The sequence below is a fragment of the Microtus pennsylvanicus genome, chromosome 3 (assembly GCF_037038515.1).
Source record: "Microtus pennsylvanicus isolate mMicPen1 chromosome 3, mMicPen1.hap1, whole genome shotgun sequence".
NCBI lineage: Eukaryota > Metazoa > Chordata > Mammalia > Rodentia > Cricetidae > Microtus > Microtus pennsylvanicus.
Window position 1 is genome coordinate 144,183,249 of NC_134581.1, and position 17,670 is coordinate 144,200,918.

The following is a 17,670-nucleotide window of genomic DNA, read 5'->3' on the forward strand; positions in this document are numbered from 1 at the left end:
CCTTTCTTTCTGGTTATGATCCTGAAGAATTCACAAATGTGGGCATAGCTGAGCTTCCTAGACATGTTGCCCATCTCTGTTAAAAATGTCTCTGCTGACTTAGAGAAAGAGAAGACATGTGAGTTTTTAATTTGTAGGTGAGAGCTATAATGTCAAAATGCACATCTTTTTGGAACGGTACTATTGATTATTTTGTTGGAGGATGCCACCTGAAGTGACCCAGCAGCACTGACTCCATTGAACATACCTTCAGGGGAATCCGGGTGTTTCTCTGCTGCTCAGCAGTGAGTGGCATGCCCTGCCCTAGCCCGAGAGCCTCATCGTGACTGATTTGCTCGTATGCTTAGGAGATAAGAATAGAGATAACATATTAAGCATAACTGGTGCTCACTTCGACAGCATATAAACTAAAATTGGAATGATACGGAGAAGATTAGCATGGCCCCTGTGCAAAGATGGCATGCAAATTCATGAAGCGTTTTATATTTGGAAGGATTACTAGACACAGGCAAAAATGTGACTATTACTACTCCAGAATCACAGCATCCTAATTGGCCTCTTCAGGAGTCAGATGCTAAGTTCTTAGGAATTGGAACCCAATCTCAGGTAAAACAAAGCACGAGATGTGTTGAATGTATAGGGCCAGAAAAACAGAGAGGAGGATGAGGCCAAATGTGGCCAATATAGCAGTGAATCTATGGGTTGTGATCTGCTGGAGTCTCGGACCATAAACCAACTCATGTTTCTGGGAAGAATGTATAAGGTGCTATGAAAAACAGACACTGACCATTTGGGCTGTACGAAAACAGGAAAATGACTGGTGAACTCTCAGAGGTACCAACAGTCCTACCTTTAAAACGGTTGACAGAAAAACCTGTATGGGTTAACCAATGGCCTTTAACAATATAGAAACTGCAGGTTTCAGAACAGCTGGTACAGGAGTAATTAGATGCTCAGCATATTGAAGAATCAACCAGCCCTTGGAATTCTCCTGTATTTGCTAAAAAGGAAATATGGAAAATAGTAACAGATCTAAGAACTGTTAATAAAGTGATTCAACCAAAAAAAAGTGTAACTGTGTGATAGTGGGTAGATATTACTTGTAGTTCCATCAACAGCAGAGAACACACCACCCTGTCTCTAGCGTTGGTTCTAGCTGTTTCTGCTTCCAGCTGTCCACTGACACTTCTTCCAAGGACCTCACAGGATCCACAGGTAGATGTGCTTGCCTCTCTTGTCTTAGTTCTGCCATTCAGAGTGGGCTTCTCGGTTGAGTTGATGAACCTCTGAGGTATCCATAAATGCCAAACTGTCATTGCAGGCAGAAAGGAATGATTCTAGAGGCGGGGCAAGACCAGGTGAGATGTAGTAGTGAATTATAGGTTTTGCCCAAGCTAAGGACAGGGCTCTTAAATAGTTGTTGAGTTCTGACACTGGTGTTTTCTCTCTCTCTCTCTCTCTCTCTCTCTCTCTCTCTCTCTCTCTCTCCCTCCCTCCTTCCCTCCCCCCTCTCTATCTATATCTCTCTCTCCTTTCATCCTTCCTTCCTTCCTTCCTTTTTGTTTTGAGACAGGGTCTTGCTATGTAGTCAAGGGTGGTTTTGAATTTGCAATCCTCCTGCTTTGGCTTGCCAAGTGCTGGAATTACAGATGTGTGCCACTTCACACGGCCCTGACACTAGTCTTGAGGGAGAAGGACATAGGAGGATAGATAGATATGTATACATAGACATTTGGAATAGTACACACTTCTGGCTTCAACAAAAATCCCACACTGCAAAGCCTTCTGGTTACGGATAGAAATCCCTCCTCTCAAATCTGAGTGTATTTTAGTGAGAGACAGCAGGTCTAAAAATATCCTGGAAGCATCTGGAACATGGTGATCCTTTGGGATTTGTCTCATTTGACTAGATTTCAGCCATAATCCTGTTGAGCATGGATTTAGCTCCCCAGATGTGAGTTCTCAAATACATCAGCCTCAGGGTTTGTTTATTTAGGAAATTTCCTTCCCAGTTTATAAATCCCAGTAGGCCACGTAAGTTATGCCATTTTTACACAGATAGAAACTGCCCCAAAGACTTCTTTGTGCATAAGCGGTGGGGCAGGCACACAAGAGTGCATCGTGGTTCTTCCAAATGGTGCCGTATCGTTATTTAGATTGCAAAGCCATCCATGATTTCGTGTATCAACCATTAGTGTGCTTCTGAATGCCATTTAACTAATAAATAAGGGGATGTTTCATTCAGAACAAAGAAACATTATTAACTGGTTTTAGTGCTTTTTAAAAAAACAAACACAGAGGAACAGAAGGAACAATGAAATAGTCTAATGAAAAAATCTCTGCTTCAATTCTCAAATTTGAGAAATTAAGAAAATTTGACTTTAATGGAGTATTCACTTTATGCCAGGAGCTACTCTATTCATGTTTATATTCCATTTCCCCCTATTATCTGGTGCTAACTATGTTTGATCTAGGTTTATGCAAACTACTTTTCAAGAGTACCTTGCAATTTAAGTGTGATCTCTGAGAGACTGAAATCAGAGTTAAGCAAATTCTAGCAACCCTTCTGAAACTGGCTCATCATCTCTACCCTTTGTCATCTGCACCTGATAACCACATTCGAGCAACGAGCAAGAACATTTCTGTCTGACACAGTAGCCATGCGGGGAGTTAGTCCATGTCAGGGGCACGTTGACGACGCCACTCTGTCCTCCATGGGACTGGCTGAGTACATATGTCAGGGGAGAGAGAAGTGTGTGGCAAAGAAGAACCTGAGGCAGCTCAGTATTGTGAGCCCATCCAGTTTTACATGAGAGGAATGGCAATGACAAGATGCTCAGAAGGGGCCCTCTCAAGAGAGTCTGTGTGCCAAGCAGAGGAAGACACTTGGTCAGAAAGGAGCATTGTCAGCTTTTAAATGGAGCAAGAAGAGAGAGTCAGGAATGGAGGACTGCCTTGCCAGTGTTCGATCACTGTGGAGAGACACCATGACCAAGGCAACGCTTAGAAAGAAAGCATTTAATTGGGGCTGGCTTACAGTTTTATGGGAGTTAATCCATGGTCACCATGCAGGAAGCAGACAGACATGCAGCAGTAACTAAGAGCTTTACTTCTTTATCCACAGGCAGCAGAGAGAGAGGCACTGGCCTGGGTTGAGCTTTTGATACCTCAAAGTCCACCTCCACTGACAAACCTCCTTCAACAAGGCCACATCTCTTTTTTAAACTTCTTTATTTTATTTTTTGAAAATCTATTCTTCTCTCATACAATACATCTTGACCACAGTTTCCTCTCTCTCCACTTCTCCCAGCCTCTCCCCTTTCCCTTTCCCAGATCCGTATTTCCATTATTTCCTCCAGAAAAGAGCAGGTCTCCCAGGGATATCAACCAAATATGGCATAACATACGGATACACAGCATAACAAGGTGCAGTAAGACTAGGCACAAATTGTCATATTAAGCTGGGATAAGGCGACTTAGCAGGAAGAAAAGGTTCCCAAGAGCTGGCAAAAGGGTCAAAGAAGTGGTTCACTTCCATTATGGGACAAGTCACCAAGCACGCCATCCGCAGCAAGCCCGTTGGCAGATAAGGCCACTCTGCCACTATACTTGGCATTTTAGACATGCATGTAGGTTTTTGGTAGTTTGGTAGGGTTCAGTGTACTAAAATAAAAATGAAGATTGTGACTGCCTTAGCTTGCTTTTTATTGCTGTGATAAACACCAAGACCAAAAGCAGCATGGGAAAAAGCAGATTCTTTGACTTACAGTGCCGTGTTACAGTATATTATTTAGGAAACTCAGCGTCAGAACCCAAGGCAGGAATCTGGAGGCAGGACCTGAAGCGGAGACAGTGGGAGAACATTGCTTCCAGGCATGCTCCTCAAGGCTTGCGCAGCCTGCTTTCTTCTACAACCCAGAACCACCTACCTAGGAGTGGCACCACCCACAGTGAGCTCTGGCATCCCATGTCAATCACTAATCAAGAAAATGCCCTAAAGATTTGCCCACACAAGATTTGCCTCATGGAGACATTTGTTTTTCAGTTGAGGTGCTCTTGTTCCAGGTGACCGGAGCTTGCCAAGCTGACACAAGTGAGCCAGCACAGTTGGTGACCTTGGAAGGGTGAAGTTCCGTTTATGGGAGAGTAGAAAAGTGACCTTTTCATCTAGCTTCAGTCATGCATGAATTGCCCTGTCAATCCTGCATCTCAGGCCTCTGACATCCTAACACTTTTGGGCCTTCTTCTCTGTCTTTAAAATAAAGAAGATCCTGCATGTGTGAGTCCAAGGAGGAAGACACAGTCGGGACATTTGACTCGTCCCCTTATACATGCTGGATTTTATTATCAAACTTCGTCACATCAACAGAAACTATAGATTGGCTTGGTGGATCACGCTGTAGGAAGTAATGCTCAGTCAACTCCTCCTGGCTGGCGAGGAAAGGGTTAAAAGAGAAGCCTGGGATGGGATGGTTTCCAAGCCTTTCAGTTCTGCCTTTCTATTGAGAATCCCGGTAAATCAGTAGCAATTGTTACTTTTAATCGCTGTGGCTGATTAGGAGCTGCAGGCGAAAGCAAACACGTAAGGCTTCTTTTGTTTGAGCTGAATCTCAACAAAATGAGACCGGTGGGCATGATGAGGCCTTTGGTAAGCTTGGTGAGTTCCCAGGCCTCGTTAACTGCACTCATTCATTCAGGTATGGGCCCAACTCAGAGGTGCCCCCTTCATGAAGAACACATAGCTGGCTCATTATCAGATCCCTAGGGAATGGTGTTGTAATTATCAGCCCAGGAATCCTCTGTGAAGCAACCCTGTGGGTTCGGAGTTTTCAAAGAACTTTAGATTACATGGTGAGCAAGCAGGCTGTGAAGTCGTTTCTCTTTGTGGTGAAGGCTGAGGTGGAGGCAGACAGCAAGCACCTGGAAGTACTTGGGACAGAAAGGACTCGAGGCCTAAAGTATGAAATAAAATCTACAGCATCTAACTCCCTTGCCCCCTGCCCTGGCTAGTTTTTATGTCAGCTCGACACAGGCTATGGTCAACAGAGGGGAAGGAACATAAACTGGAACAACAACAACAAAAGCATCTATCAGGTTTGCATGCAAGCTTATAGAGCCTTTTCTTAGTGATTGGCGTGGGAGGACCCAACCTGTTGTGAGTATTGGCCCTGGGTTCTATGAGAAAGCAGGCTGAGAGAGCTACAATGAGCAAACCAGTGTCTAGAAAAGGTCTTTGCTTTAATGTTTTATCAAACCAAAGGCACAAATAGGCAAAAGACATCTGGCAAAGAGAATGGCTCTCACCTTTGGACTTGGGTGGCTAACAATGTGTACCAGTAATTTGACAGATTTCCCATGGCTCAGGATCAGGTTTCTGTCCACTGTCCTGCTTCACAATCCCATCACAGGGGCAGGGTTTGCCTAGTATGTGCCATACATGGAGGCTCCCTGGTGGCTCTTGTAGAAAGTCCAGCTTCTCCAGATCTCCCAGTCTTGGCTGTTCATGACTACCCCTCTTAGGGCTTTTATAGCAAACCAGTACCTGGGCCCACATCCCAGACATCTTGCACTCCTTATTCAGGGAGTGCAACCAAGCAATGGAATGGAAACTCTGACTTGCAATTGATCAATGAGCAAAGCATTGTTTTAGCGCCACAGAACCAGAAAACATGTGGTCCTATATTTCTTGTCCAAACCACAGTTCTTTTATAGCCAGTTGACATTATTGCTTCTTCTCCTGTTTGAACTCTTTCCCTTATCTGGCACTGTGACCACCGCCTTTTCTAAATCCTCATCTTCAGTCCTTTGCTTCTCGGTTCACCGACTGCCCAACTGGTCCCCTCAGTCTTTTTAATGCTTTGCATGCTTTGTAGTCGGTTTGGGCATTAACAACTCCCTGGAGCCGATCCTTGCCATGCTTCTCACTCATTCTTTTAAAGAAATGTTAGTAATATAATTAAATGTACAAAATAATGAATTTCATTGGGATACTTTCACATATTCATATAACATGGCCGCAGCTCCCAACTTCATCAGCACCTGTAAGCCCGTGTTTAACAAACTCGGGATTGCAAGCCTCCATCTAACTTGGGATCCAGACCTGTAGATCCATCCAGAGACCTGCGTGTTTCTGAGCCACCTTGATTACAGTTGCTTGGGGATCTTTGACTATTTTCCATTACTGCTACAATGGCCATTTCTAATCTTTATCATTTCTTTGTCTCCATCTTAATCTATAACTTTACTTCTCCATCACACTTCTTTCTAGTCACTGGCTCTAAATGATAAAGTCAACCAACATTCCTGCTTTTAATTCTCGTGAAATTTGCCAGCTGAAGGCTCCTGTCTATCTCACTCTGCGAAGAGCTGTGCCTGCCAAAGTTTCAGGGCCAGCTGCTCTACCTGGATGCCATACTCCGGCCCCCTTTACTTGGGCATGAGACAGGGCATTCCACAGTTCATAGGCCATGCGGAGTCTTTGTCATTATGACTGATAACTTAGTGGAGGAAGACAGAAAATAAAGACAAATAAATCCATATTGGATGGTGGCTAAGTTCCAGGAGGAAAATAAAGGAATGTGAGCAGAGAGACTAGAGAGGCTGCCTCCTAGGGTGTGGTTGATGTTCAACAAAGTGATAGACATTAGGGATAGAAGAGGCAGGAGGCACACAGGCAGGAAATGTGAGTGACAGCTGAGGTGCTGTTGAGGAGGAGGACTAGAAGACACAGGGAGCATGGTAGGAAGGACAAGCTTGGTTGTGTCTTTGGATGCCTGGGTGTCTGCATGAGGACTGAGATTTTCTTCTGAGTAAAGTGAAGTGCACTGGGAGGGCTGAGCAAAACGCAGACAGACACATACACAAACAGACAGACAGACACAAACAGTGACACACAGACAGACAGATACACACATAGGCAGACACAGAGACATACAGACACACAAAAACCAAGTCTGTGTGAAGGTGATGCTGTTTTCAGCTAAGAATGAAGCCATGAATTAATGAGAAGTTGTCACATAAATGGTTCTGGCAACTGCACTGTTTGCACTCATTGAGAGTGCAGAGTGAGCAGAGTCCCTTGTCCCAGACTCAAATGTCCTTCCAAACTTCTCTTCTTGGGTCAGGCTGGCTTCCTGGTCCTCTTAGAGAAAGAAGAGCAGTAAACAGTTCTCAGAGAGAAAGGAGAACAGTAAACAGTTCTCAGAGAGAAGGAACAGAAAACAGCTAAGGGTATTAAAAAAACAAAACAAAACAAAAAGCCCAAGAAAACCAAGAACCCACACTGCACCCCTGAGAACAGTCAGAAGGTAAACATTTGCAACAATAGTGGTCACTATTGTTTATGCCAGGGCATAAGAATGCCTACAGTAGGAATCTTAAGCCAGTTGCTTGCCCATGGAGAGAAAGCTCTCTGCATGAGCTGTCAGTCAGGAACTTCGATTGGACTGCTCCAGCAAGGTTTCCTCACTTCTGAATTTCTGCTGGATGTTGTGTCACCTGATTTGATGACGTGTGGCCACCTGAGAAGTTAGTTCTTTTATTTTGGCTGCTACATACTAATGTGTCAACTCATTCCACACTGAAAGTACATCCATACTAATGTGTCAACTCATTCCACACTGCAAATCCTTTCTCCAGACATACCGGAGATGATTTGATAAAATGCTTCAAAAGTATTATTTTCTTTGGCAGGTAGCACATGTTCTTTTTTTTTAAATATTTATTTATTATGTATACAATATTCTGTCTGCATGTATGCCTAAAGGTCAGAAGAGGGCACCAGACCTCATTACAGATGGTTGTGAGCCACCATGCGGTTGCTGGGAATTGAACTCAAGACCTTTGGAAGAGTGGTAGTACATGTTCTTATGTTGCAAAGTTGTTTTTAAAAGTAGTATATACTGTTTAATAGTCTAGCTAGTTAGTAAACGCTTTACCTCACATGATTAGCATTTTTGTGAGAAGTCTTACCATCCACTCTCCTTACAGTTTTCAGGTATATAGAAATGTGTTCTCAGCCAGGGTTGCCTTGCTGTGCGACCGGCTTCCTGAAACAGATTGATGGCTCTGATTTACTTGTTAGATTTCTTTTAGAGTCAGAGCTTATAGGATTTGAAGCAGGATTAGCTCCTGGATGTGAGATGCAGATGAAAGAAAGATCCAAGATGCCCTGTAGAGTTTTTGACCTGAGCCAGTAAAGGAATAAAGCTGCTATTTATTAAGGAAGATTCGGGGAGAAATAACTTCTGGAAGGAAAACTAAGACTCAGGCACAGTATTTTGAGAAGGTTATTAGTCTCCAGGTGAGAAGGTCAGTTAGACAGTTAGGTGTAGGAATTTGGAGTTCAAGGAGGACATTGCTGATTGGATGCATGAATCTGACAACCAGCAGTGTATAGACTGTATATCATCTGAATCACAAGACTCCGTGAGTTCCCCTGACAGTGAGTATGGATGAGGAGGGGAAGGAAGATGCCAGCTGTGTTCTGTGGTCCCTCAGTAGTGTGTGTGTGTGTGTGTGTATGAGAGAGAGAGAGAGAGAGAGAGAGAGAGAGAGAGAGAGAGAGAGAGAGAGAGAGAGAGAGAGCGCTGTTTGGTTATCTGACTTAGGTGCCCAAGACAAACCATGCATGAGTTTCACGAGGTCCATGAGTTCTTGAAATCATTTTAAGATGGGACGAATGCATGCGCTTTTTCCCCAGGAGAAAGTCCATGTTTTTGTTCACAGTCTCCAAAGCAGGTCAAGAATAAGGAGGTAAGGTATTCGAGTCTCACTTTAAGGAACCTTTGGAGCTTTTATCTGTGACCAGTGTTCAGTAGCTTTGATCAAGGTTCTTTTGAGGCCTCTGAGGGGAAATGATTTCCTTCTCGTCAAAAGAATGGAATTTGCCGTTGGTTTTGGGTAGAGATTTAACATTCCAAGCTGCTGAAAATGTCAGGATTAATCAAATGGGGTCCGTTAATCACCTAGCTAAGAGTCAAAGCCATAGAAAGGCTGATTTAGCTAATGGCATACTACAGGTGGGAAGGATGATTAGCCCCTTTAACGAGGTAATGCACTCTCCGCCCCAGCCCCTGCTGCTGTGGAGCTGCTAGAAGGCTCTGTTGAGTCTGCTTACTTTTCAGTTCTGACCCAGAAGGGTATAGCTTTCCCTTTTGGATGCTGGCTAGAACCTGTGTGTGTGTGTGTGTGTGTGTGTGTGTGTGCGCGCGCGCGTTTGTATGTGTGTGTGTGTGTGTGTGTGTGTGCATGCGTACACATGAGTGCAGGTATCCTTAGAGGTTAGAAGGAGGCATTGGATCCCCTAGAGCTGGAGTTACAGGTAGTTATGAGCCTCCCAATAGTGAGAAACCAAACTCGGGCCCATTGCTAGAGTGGTGTGCACTAGTAACTACTGAGCTCCCTGGCCTGCCCCTTCACTTTCTGTTGACACCACATCTCTTCTGCTGCGCGGCTGCTGGATGAACCTCCAAACCTAACTCAAAAGGCATAGTTTTCTCTCCTCCCCATCTCTTCCAACTCCAGGGGGCTGAAACAGCTGTCCTGCCCTGTGGGTTCATCCTTCAACTCTAGGAACCTTGTCCTTGAACTTCCTTCTGAGTGTGTTCCTAAACTCATTTAGGAACGAGACTCAATCGTGAGAGGGCACCCCCAAGTTTTCACTCTGTAACGTGGCAGAGTGACATGTAACACCGCCCTGTAACATGTAACACTGCCCTGTAACATGTAACACTGCCCTGTAACGGGTCAGAGTGACATGTAACACCGCCCTGTAACATGGCAGAGTGACATGTAACACCACCCTGTAACGTGGCAGAGTTAACGCTTTCCAGATCTATCTAAAGTGGAAGTGTTGCCTCTTGGGCAGAAATGTGTCAATATTTTCTGTGTCCCTTTGTCCTTTTTGGACCAGGGCAAACTGAACTTTTCTGTTTAACCAGTACAAACACATGATTAATTCTATACACTCATGCTGTCTTGTTTGGGTTTCTATTACTGTGAAGAGACACCATGACCACAGCGACTCTGATAACGGAAAACATTTAATTGATACTGATGTACAGTTTCAGAGATTTAGTCCATTATTATCATGGCAGGAAACATGATGGTGTGCTGGCAGACTGGGTGCTGGAGAAGGAGCTGAGATCTTGATCTGTAGGCTGTGGGGAGAGACTGAGATACACTGCACTGGCCAGATCTTGACCTCTTAGACCTCAAAGCTGTCCTCCACAGTGACCAGTCCTCCAACAAGGCCACACCTACTCCCAAAAGACCACACCTCCTAATAGTGTCACTCCCTGTGGGCTGAACATTGAAGCACACGAGTCTATGGGGTCATTCGTGTTCAGACCACTGCACATGCTGATTGGCAGAACAGAATTTTGTTTACGTCCGCCAGTACACAGCTCAGTGCCTAGGACATGGTAGGTACTCAAGAACTATTGCTGGATGTCTGACTGTGTTTCTTTTACTTCTCAGCTAACAATGCATAGGGAAAGTAGCAGCGTAGCTGGGCCAGGCTGCGTTTGTAAGTGTTTAGCATAATACCAGGGTAGATTATGACTATGCATATCAAAAGTGGTTATTGAGATACAGATTCCCAAGAGAACTATAAAAATACCACCCTATTTCTTTACTAAAAAAAAAAAGTACAAAATCCGATTTCCCCACTATTATTAGACTCGAATAAATATTCATCCCTTTATCCCCCCAGGGGAGTCCCGAGCATCATGCAGCAAAAGGAGTGCTAAATGCACCCAGTGAATCACTCTGATAGTTTTTGCCCTGTAGACAGCATGAAGAGCTTAGCTGAGTTGCTTCTTCCAAGAGCCTCGGGATTCGGATAGACTCAGTCTGCAAGACTAGAGGACAGAAAACTGTCCATTTACCACCTGTGAAGGAAGTGATGGCCACTTTTTAGGAACAATCCCCCCCCCGAACCTCCTCCTCCAGAACCCCAGAAGCTCTGTGCACGAACAACTCCGCTACTGCTCACTCCAGCTAAATGGCAAATCCCTGCAGGGTAGGAGCTAGGCCTGCTTCTTCACCCTGAGAGGTCCCGGTTCCCTTAATAAGTTTCTCACCTTAGAGGACACATCAATCTTACCAAGTGCTGGGTCAGGAAAGCTGGCACCTGTGGGGTCAGCAGAGCGTCTGTTCTTCCAATTAACTCCCTCGTCTTTGCACTCCTGACCACCTCTCGACAGCAGCCCCAGGAGAACAGGGTCGGAGAAACATGCTTTGGTTTGCTAGGAATCCCTAACGACCAGCAAACAGTATCTCACCGGCTACGTATAGAGGTCAGCGGTGACATCCCGAAGAGTGGGCACCGTGGATCCATCCCCCATTCCTCTCCCTGGGGGCATAACTACCTCTTCTCGCTCCGGACTCTGGACAGGAGCAGTCTTGCCAAGCTCAGAGTTGTGAAAGTTGTGTCCATCTTTCCAGGTTAAGTGGAGTAAGGATTTCAAATCAAAAGGCAGAGAGATGGAGCAATTACAATTTGGGAATGACTCTTAGGGAGAGAGTAAGGAACAGGAGAAAATTCGAGTATCAAGTTTATCATTCAGATGCCTGTTATGCCATGCAGGTTCAGTTCTACCTGTGAGAAACAAGGACCCTATAGGCTGTGTCCCACAAAAGGGAGGGGGATTGACAAGGCAGGTTCTTTTTGCAAACAGTGTATCAAGACCCAAACTGAGTTAGCAAGCACCCTGGGACAGGACGTTCACTTTGTTTTTATTCTAACACAGGTGGTGACTGCATCTTTTCTCCATTGTCGGAGATCTCACCTCACCTGTTTCATTGGCTAACTTGAAAAGAACGCAACAACAGGAAGTGAAGGAAAGGGGGGGAATGAATCAGCTTGTTTCAGGCCACCAGGTTCTAGGAAAGCAGTGTGTGTGTGTGTGTGCATGTAAGAGTGAGAGAAAGTGTGTAAGAGAGTGGGAAAGAGTGTGTGTGTGTGAGAGAGAATGTGTGTGTGAGAATGTGTGTGTGAGAATGTGTGTGTATGAGAATGTGTGTGAGAGAGAATGTGTGTGTGTGAGAGAATGTGTGTGTGAGAGAGAATGTGTGTGTGAGAGAGAATGTGTGTGTGAGAGAGAATGTGTGTGTGTGTGTGAGAATGTGTGTGTGTGAGAGAATGTGTGTGTGTGTGAGAATGTGTGTGTGTGAGAATGTGTGTGTGTGTGAGAGAATGTGTGTGTGAGAGAGAATGTGTGTGAGAGAGAATGTGTGTGTGAGAATGTGTATGTGTGTGAGAATGTGTGTGTGTGAGAATGTGTGTGTGAGAGAGAATGTGTGTGTGAGAATGTGTGTGTGTGTGAGAGAGAATGTGTGTGTGTGTGAGAATGTGTGTGAGAATGTGTGTGTGTGTGAGAGAGAATGTGTGTGTGTGAGAATGTGTGTGTGAGAGAGAATGTGTGTGTGAGAATGTGTGTGTGTGTGAGAGAGAATGTGTGTGTGTGAGAATGTGTGTGTGAGAATGTGTGTGTGTGTGAGAATGTGTGTGTGAGAATGTGTGTGTGTGTGTGAGAGAATGTGTGTGTGTGAGAGAGAGAATGTGTGTGTGAGAATGTGTGTGTGAGAATGTGTGTGTGAGAATGTATGTGTGAGAATGTGTGTGTGTGAGAGAGAATGTGTGTGAGAGAGAATGTGTGTGTGAGAATGTGTGTGTGAGAATGTGTGTGTGTGAGAGAGAATGTGTGTGTGAGAGAGAATGTGTGTGTGAGAATGTGTGTGAGAATATGTGTGTGAGAGAGAATGTGTGTGTGTGTGAGAATGTGTGTGTGAGAATGTGTGTGTGTGTGAGAATGTGTGTGTGAGAATGTGTGTGTGTGTGAGAGAGAATGTGTGTGTGAGAATGTGTGTGTGTGTGAGAGAGAATGTGTGTGTGTGAGAATGTGTGTGTGAGAATGTGTGTGTGTGAGAGAGAATGTGTGTGAGAGAGAATGTGTGTGTGAGAATGTGTGTGTGAGAATGTGTGTGTGAGAATGTGTGTGTGAGAATGTATGTGTGAGAATGTGTGTGTGTGAGAGAGAATGTGTGTGAGAGAGAATGTGTGTGTGAGAATGTGTGTGTGAGAATGTGTGTGTGTGAGAGAGAATGTGTGTGTGAGAGAGAATGTGTGTGTGAGAATGTGTGTGAGAATATGTGTGTGAGAGAGAATGTGTGTGTGTGTGAGAATGTGTGTGTGAGAATGTGTGTGTGTGTGAGAATGTGTGTGTGAGAATGTGTGTGTGTGTGAGAGAGAATGTGTGTGTGTGTGAGAATGTGTGTGTGAGAATGTGTGTGTGTGTGAGAGAGAATGTGTGTGTGTGAGAATGTGTGTGTGAGAATGTGTGTGTGTGTGAGAATGTGTGTGTGAGAATGTGTGTGTGTGTGTGAGAGAATGTGTGTGTGTGAGAGAGAGAATGTGTGTGTGAGAATGTGTGTGTGAGAATGTGTGTGTGAGAATGTATGTGTGAGAATGTGTGTGTGTGAGAGAGAATGTGTGTGAGAGAGAATGTGTGTGTGAGAATGTGTGTGTGTGAGAGAGAATGTGTGTGTGAGAGAGAATGTGTGTGTGAGAATGTGTGTGAGAATATGTGTGTGAGAGAGAATGTGTGTGTGAGAATGTGTGTGTGAGAATGTGTGTGTGTGTGAGAATGTGTGTGTGAGAATGTGTGTGTGTGTGAGAGAGAATGTGTGTGTGTGAGAGAGAGAATGTGTGTGTGAGAATGTGTGTGTGAGAATGTGTGTGTGAGAGAATGTATGTGTGAGAATGTGTGTGTGTGAGAGAGAATGTGTGTGAGAGAGAATGTGTGTGTGAGAATGTGTGTGTGAGAATGTGTGTGTGTGAGAGAGAATGTGTGTGTGAGAGAGAATGTGTGTGTGAGAATGTGTGTGTGTGTGAGAATGTGTGTGTGTGAGAATGTGTGTGTGTGAGAGAATGTGTGTGTGTGAGAGAGAATGTGTGAGAGAATGTGTGTGTGAGAATGTGTGTGTGTGTGAGAATGTGTGTGCGAGAATGTGTGTGAGAATATGTGTGTGAGAGAGAATGTGTGAGAGAGAATGTGTGTGTGAGAATGTGTGTGTGAGAATGTGTGTGTGAGAATGTGTGAGAGAATATGTGTGTGAGAGAGAATGTGTGTGTGTGAGAGAGAGAATGTGTGTGTGAGAATGTGTGTGTGAGAATGTGTGTGTGAGAATGTGTGTGCGAGAATGTGTGAGAGAATATGTGTGTGAGAGAGAATGTGTGTGTGAGAATGTGTGTGTGAGAATGTGTGTGCGAGAATGTGTGAGAGAATATGTGTGTGAGAGAGAATGTGTGAGAGAGAATGTGTGAGAGAGAATGTGTGTGTGAGAATGTGTGTGTGAGAATGTGTGTGCGAGAATGTGTGAGAGAATATGTGTGTGAGAGAGAATGTGTGAGAGAGAATGTGTGAGAGAGAATGTGTGTGTGAGAATGTGTGTGTGAGAATGTGTGTGCGAGAATGTGTGAGAGAATATGTGTGTGAGAGAGAATGTGTGAGAGAGAATGTGTGTGTGAGAATGTGTGTGTGAGAATGTGTGTGAGAGAATGTGTGAGAGAATATGTATGTGAGAGAGAATGTGTGTGTGAGAATGTGTGTGAGAGAATGTGTGAGAGAATATGTGTGTGAGAGAGAATGTGTGAGAGAGAATGTGTGTGTGAGAATGTGTGTGTGAGAATGTGTGTGCGAGAATGTGTGAGAGAATATGTGTGTGAGAGAGAATGTGTGAGAGAGAATGTGTGTGTGAGAATGTGTGTGTGAGAATGTGTGTGCGAGAATGTGTGAGAGAATATGTGTGTGAGAGAGAATGTGTGAGAGAGAATGTGTGTGTGAGAATGTGTGTGCGAGAATGTGTGAGAGAATATGTGTGTGAGAGAGAATGTGTGAGAGAGAATGTGTGTGTGAGAATGTGTGTGTGTGTGAGAATGTGTGTGCGAGAATGTGTGTGAGAATATGTGTGTGAGAGAGAATGTGTGAGAGAGAATGTGTGTGTGAGAATGTGTGTGTATGAGAATGTGTGTGAGAGAGAATGTGTGTGTGAGAGAGAATGTGTGTGTGAGAATGTGTGTGAGAATATGTGTGTGAGAGAGAATGTGTGTGAGAGAGAATGTGTGTGTGTGTGAGAATGTGTGTGCGAGAATGTGTGAGAGAATATGTGTGTGAGAGAGAATGTGTGTGTGAGAATGTGTGTGTGAGAATGTGTGTGCGAGAATGTGTGAGAGAATATGTGTGTGAGAGAGAATGTGTGAGAGAGAATGTGTGTGTGAGAATGTGTGTGTGAGAATGTGTGTGCGAGAATGTGTGAGAGAATATGTGTGTGAGAGAGAATGTGTGTGTGAGAATGTGTGTGTGAGAATGTGTGTGCGAGAATGTGTGAGAGAATATGTGTGTGAGAGAGAATGTGTGAGAGAGAATGTGTGAGAGAGAATGTGTGTGTGAGAATGTGTGTGTGAGAATGTGTGTGCGAGAATGTGTGAGAGAATATGTGTGTGAGAGAGAATGTGTGTGTGAGAATGTGTGTGTGAGAATGTGTGTGAGAGAATGTGTGAGAGAATATGTGTGTGAGAGAGAATGTGTGTGTGAGAATGTGTGTGTGAGAATGTGTGTGCGAGAATGTGTGAGAGAATATGTGTGTGAGAGAGAATGTGTGAGAGAGAATGTGTGAGAGAGAATGTGTGTGTGAGAATGTGTGTGTGAGAATGTGTGTGCGAGAATGTGTGAGAGAATATGTGTGTGAGAGAGAATGTGTGAGAGAGAATGTGTGTGTGAGAATGTGTGTGTGAGAATGTGTGTGAGAGAATGTGTGAGAGAATATGTGTGTGAGAGAGAATGTGTGAGAGAGAATGTGTGTGTGAGAATGTGTGTGCGAGAATGTGTGAGAGAATATGTGTGTGAGAGAGAATGTGTGAGAGAGAATGTGTGTGTGAGAATGTGTGTGTGAGAATGTGTGTGAGAGAATGTGTGAGAGAATATGTGTGTGAGAGAGAATGTGTGTGTGAGAATGTGTGTGTGAGAATGTGTGTGCGAGAATGTGTGAGAGAATATGTGTGTGAGAGAGAATGTGTGAGAGAGAATGTGTGTGTGAGAATGTGTGTGTGTGAGAATGTGTGTGTGTGAGAGAATGTGTGGTATGGTGGTGTGTGTGTGGTTTCACCAGGTGGGGAGATTCACAGATCTGCAGAGAAGTTTCGGAAAGTGGGGGATTTCTGGAACATTGCTCCTCGGTGGGCTGGATACCTGTGATAGAAAAACAAAACATTTCTTGCAGCTCCCTTCTTTCATGTTTCTTTTTGAAACTTAAATCAATTTCTCAGCACTAAAAGGCATTCGGTTTGGCAAAAACAGCAGGAGATTGCTTTCAAAATGTGTACTTCATTTTAGGAAACACGTCTTAAAATCAGAAGCAAAAGACCACGTATCCCCTCCGCAATGAAGGCAGTAATGGCTCCGTTTATGTCGAGGTAGAATCAAGGTTGCCTTGCCTGTGGGCGAGTTTTGAAGGTTCAGAGAAAAATCTATAAATTGAAGTTTTAACCTGGATTTGCAACAGGGATTTGCAGCTTGCCATCGGTAGTCCCTGCCTGGGAATCAAGAGTTCTTCCTTGTGGTAAAGACAGGGAAACTGAGGCACAGAGTTCAAAGACAGGGTCACAGTCATGCACTGTCAAGATGAAGCTTCTCTGGGGGTGGGAGTGGGAAAGGTGGGCTCCATCTGGAGAAATGAAAGCCTTTACCTCACAGGACTGGGGAACCAGGTAAGCAGATTAACCTGCTCCAAGTAGACCTTGCAAAATGAGGTCTGCCTTGGCTATGCAAATCTCTCATTATGTAACCTCATTTGATGGACAGGACCAGGGAGAGTCCAGATGCTAGGAGATGGAGTTGCCCTAAACAAGCAGTTCTAGCTTTGACTGCATCAACACTATCTAAAAGGGTTCTGAGACACAAGCAAAACAACACTAAATTCTGTCTCCCCACCACCACCCTGCAAAACCCCTAGTCAAACAACACTAGAGTAACCAAAAATAAAAAAAAAAAACATCCAACTAAACCTTAAACACCTGATTTCTAAAACAATTAGCTATCTTGTCACTGCCTGGCATCCCTGGATCAAGATTTTGGAGAGGGTAAAAAATATACTCTGAACAAGGAGGATCCGTTGCTTAATTGGGCCTCGCTAATTGTTTTGCTTCGTTTAACTTTTTTCTACCTCATTTCTTTCCCAGTGACACTGTGAGCTTCAATCAGCTCTCCAGGGCTAGCGTGGTTTGTCAGGGACGAGGCCTGTTCCGTGGGTCTGTACCACTTTGATCAAACTCCAGCTCATTATGAAGTCTACTGAACAAAAACCACAGAAGAGAGACCACGGGCAGTTTGTGATTCCTTAGACATGCAAAATGCCGAATTCTGGGGAGAACAAGATTAGGAGTCAATGGAAGCTAGTCCTAAATATAAAAATTCTTATTGTTGTTAGTCATAAACTTCTACAAAGCAAATTAGCAGCCTTTATTACACGAATGGGCTTCTTCAGCTCTGGTGCCTGCAGAATGGTTGCTGTTTTAGCGCTAGGACTACACATTGGTACTGTGCATAGTTACTTTCCTAGCCGTGACATAAAACACTGTGCTGACTGGTTCGTGTCTATTTGACATGA

At 44.3% G+C, this 17,670-nt stretch overlaps 1 non-coding gene across 1 annotated transcript; it reads left to right on the top strand.

Annotated features, from left to right (window-relative positions):
• The first annotated feature begins 383 nt into the window (after positions 1-383).
• On the top strand, positions 384-490 carry LOC142847497 (U6 spliceosomal RNA). Its single transcript, XR_012910243.1, has one exon. It is a non-coding gene; the product is annotated as a U6 spliceosomal RNA (small nuclear RNA).
• Positions 491-17,670: the final 17,180 nt, after the last annotated feature.